Source organism: Rattus norvegicus, chromosome 18 (genome assembly GCF_036323735.1).
Source record: "Rattus norvegicus strain BN/NHsdMcwi chromosome 18, GRCr8, whole genome shotgun sequence".
NCBI classification, from domain to species: domain Eukaryota; kingdom Metazoa; phylum Chordata; class Mammalia; order Rodentia; family Muridae; genus Rattus; species Rattus norvegicus.
In genome coordinates, this window is record NC_086036.1 from 26,749,703 (window position 1) to 26,753,510 (window position 3,808).

A 3,808-nucleotide genomic window follows, 5' to 3' on the forward strand; every position below is an offset into this window, starting at 1 on the left:
AGTGTCCATAGCTCCCATCCCAGGGCATCAGAGACCCTGTTTTGGTCTCTGTGGACCCCAGGTATTCATGTAGTACACAGAACAAATCCCCATACACATCAAATCAAATCAATCAACCAATCTGAGTTCTACATGCAGACTGTGGCATCACACACACACACACACACACACACACACACACACACACACACACACACATCAAATTAAAAAAGAATAATTAGTGATGGTGGCTGCTTCCGGTCCCACTGCATACTTCAGAGGCTTCGTCACCTCAGATTTGAGATGGTTTTTAAAATTGTTTCCTCAGAGCCATCTTTCCCTCTCTTCAGAGTCACATTTTGTTTTCTGCTAATCAATAGTTAAGGTTCTAGAACTTTCTTCTCAGGTGTATCTTAGTTCTGCTCAAAACCACCTCAGGTCCCACGGTTAGCCTTTTTGGATCAAAACATTAAATCCTGTGACATCCATCCATAGGTTTCAATTTCCCCACTTGCTTTAATGGGTTAAATAATTTAACTTTCTTCTTAAAAAGATAGCATCATCTGGGCATGCTGTCTCATACTTGTAATCTCAGCACTCAAAATCAAGGCCATGTGGGACTCTGTAATGAGTTCTGAGTCAACCCAGGATAGAGTGAGAATATTGCAAAAACAGAACAAGACGGGATTGGGGATTTAGCTCAGCGGTAGAGCGCTTGCCTAGCAAGCGCAAGGCCCTGGGTTCGGTCCCCAGCTCCGGAAAAAAAAAAAAAAAAAAGAACAAGACATTACTTTTTGTATTATAAAATATAATAGGGCTGAGGTTGGTGGTACATGCCTATAATCCCAGCCTAGCACTTAGAAGACTGAGGTAAGTGGGTGGGGGAAGAGAGAGAGAGAGAGAGAGAGAGAGAGAGAGAGAGAGAGAGAGAGAGAGAGAGAGAGAGAGAGAAAACTCTGGTCTGGGTTGGCTCAGCTACATGGTGACATAGTGCATAGTCTCTCTTTCTGTCTTTCTCTGTCTCTCTATCCATGTCTCTGTCTCTCTGTCTCTGTCTCTGTCTCTCTCTCTCACACACAGACACAGACACAGACACAGACACAGACACAGACACAGACACAGACACACAGTGTGGCCTTGCCTGAGGAGGAATGTCATTGGCTTTGAGGTTTTAAAAGCTCACGTCAGGCTCAGTCTCATGCTCTTTCTGTCACATGCTTACCAGTTAGATCTAGCTCTTAGCTATTGCTCCAGTGCCATACCTGCATCCCGCCATGCTCCCTGCTATGATGATGGTGGGCTAAGCTCTGAAATTATAAGCCCAAGCCCCCAATGTAATGCTTCCTTTATGAATTGCCTTGATTGTGATGTCTTTCACAGCAATAGAACAGTTACTATGACAGTATCCTACCCTTTCCACATACGTGAAAGTGAAAAAGGAGGGAAGGAAGGAAGGAAGGAAGGAAGGAAGAAAGAAAGAAAGAAAGAAAGAAAGAAAGAAACCTTAGCTGGGCAGAGGTGGCACACACCTTTAATCCCAGCATTTGGAGGCAGGCATATCTCTGTGTTCGAGGCCAGCTTGGCCTACAGAGTGAGTTCTAGGACAGCCAGGGATACATAAAGGGATACTTAAAGCTCATGCCCTTTCTCTTAGCAGTTCTTCCGGAATGCCGTTAGTCATAGTATTATTTGTAGTGGAGGAAAATGCACATAAAAATCCAGCAGGTGACAGGTGGAATAAATTGCTATTGTCTATGGTTGTCTACAGGGCAGTTATTACAAATCTTGTTCAGGGACTGGCAAGGTGGCTCAGTGGGTAAGGGTGCCTGTTGAATGTCACTAGTCCTTCTTCACCTAGTCCTTAGAAAACTGGTGAGGCCTTGCCAGCTGCTGAATCATGTTTCCATCCTCACTTCCAGCCATGTCAGGTGTAACACCAGGTCAGAAGGTCAGAAGCCCTCTCTGTACTTTCTGAGTTGGTGGTCTCAGTGATTCACAGGTCAGACTGATGGCTTCAGCACACCCTAGTTTAGTGGTTGTTAAAGAAAGATCCCAAATGTGACAATCCTGAGAGTACCGGGCCATCTAGAATCTGTTGGCTCTTTTAGCTCTTCGATCAAAGTCTATTCCCAAACATGTAGCAGATACCAGTTTCATGCCCAACCTGGAGCACAGAAACAGAAACGGAACAAGTGGTCTGGGAAGAAGATGCAGACTTGGGTGGGGGGGACATTTGGTAAGAAATAATTACCAGATGGTATGTACACAGAAGGTGTATACAGGACAAGGAGTGACTAACCCTGTTCAGGAGGGATGCAGAAACAGGGTGGAGAAGGAAGCCTGGCAAGTTGCAGGAGAAGGTTCCAGGCCGGGGGAACAGTAAGCACACAGCAGAGGTGCCTTAGACTGTGGTGTTCGGAAACCAGTAAGTGAATGGCAGTGTGGCCAAGAAACAAGAGGAGGGGCAGGGAATGCGGCTGGAAAAGCAGGTTGGGGCCACATTTGGAGGAGCCTTCAGCGATGGCCTAATGGCCAACTGGGAGCAGGCACTTGGTGTGAAAGGCTGCGTGCTTTTGGCCTTCTCAGAAGAGCTCAAGTGCCCGCCTTGGCCCGACTATTACAGTAATGACAATAATTTAGGCTAATCACTTCAGGTTTCATGCATGCCTTTTATGTTATGAGTTCCAGGCCAGCCAACTGGTCCTAAACACACAAGAGTCCTCCCGCCTTAGTGTCTCAAGTGCTCGGATTTCAGTGGGAGCCACTGTTTTAGCTTTCTTTCTTTCTTTCTTTCTTTTTTTTTTTTCTTTTCTTTTTTTTCGGAGTTGGGGACCGAACCCAGGGCCTTGCGCTTGCTAGGTAAGCGCTCTACCACTGAGCTAAATCCCCAACCCTCCCCCCCCCTTTTTTTTCTTTTCTTTTCTTTTAAAGCCTACAGCACCCAGCACCCGGTATTCCCAGGCGGTCTCCCATCCAAGTACTAACCAGGCCCAACCCTGCTTAGCTTCCGAGATCAGACGAGATCGGGCGCGTTCAGGGTGGTATGGGCGCAGACCTTAGTTTGCTTTCTATCGCTATGACAAAACACCATGACGGAAAGCAACAGGGGAGGACTATTTCATCTTACTGCCTGTAGTCCATTTCCAGAGAAGTCAGGGCAGTAGCTAAAGACAGGAACTTGGAGGCAAGAACTGAAGCAGAGGCCATGGAAGTTCACTGGCTTGCTTCTTCTGACTTGCTCGGCCAGCTGTCTTAAGGCATTCAGGAACCTCTGCCCAGGGGTGACACCATCACACTGTGCTGGGACCTCCCACGTCAATCATTCATCAAGAAAATGCTCTGTAGATTTCCCTTCAGGTCAATCTGATGGAGCCATTTTCCCAATTGAAGTTCCTTTTTGCAAATAGGTCTGCCTTGTATACAGTTGATAAAAAACGAACCAGGACAGTCCCCAGGTCTGCCTTTTTCAGCCCTTTTAATATTAAGTTTCAGTGAATTAAGTGTCACTTTGACGGAGTTACTCAGCTTTAACTTAATTTTCTCTAAGTTAGAACAATTGTATATCTAACAAGTCAGGCACATGCCTTTTATCCCAGCACTCTGGAGGCAGAGGCAGGAGGATCTCTGTGAGTTAGAAGTCAGCCTGGTCTACAGAATGAGTTCCAGGACAGCCAGGGTATATAGACCCTGTCTCAAAACAAAAATAGGGGCTGGAAAGATGGCTCAGCGGTTAAGAGCACTGACTGCTCTTCCAGAGGTCCTGAGTTCAGTTCCCAGCAACCACATGGTGGCTCACAACCATCTGTAATGGGATCCAATGCCCTCTTCT

The 3,808-nt window shown here is 46.4% G+C and overlaps 1 non-coding gene across 1 annotated transcript; it reads right to left on the reverse strand.

Annotated features, from left to right (window-relative positions):
• Positions 1 to 2,915: 2,915 nt before the first annotated feature.
• On the reverse strand, positions 2,916 to 3,034 carry LOC120098340 (5S ribosomal RNA). Its single transcript, XR_005496532.1, has one exon. It is a non-coding gene; the product is annotated as a 5S ribosomal RNA (ribosomal RNA).
• Between the last annotated feature and the right edge of the window lie 774 nt (positions 3,035 to 3,808).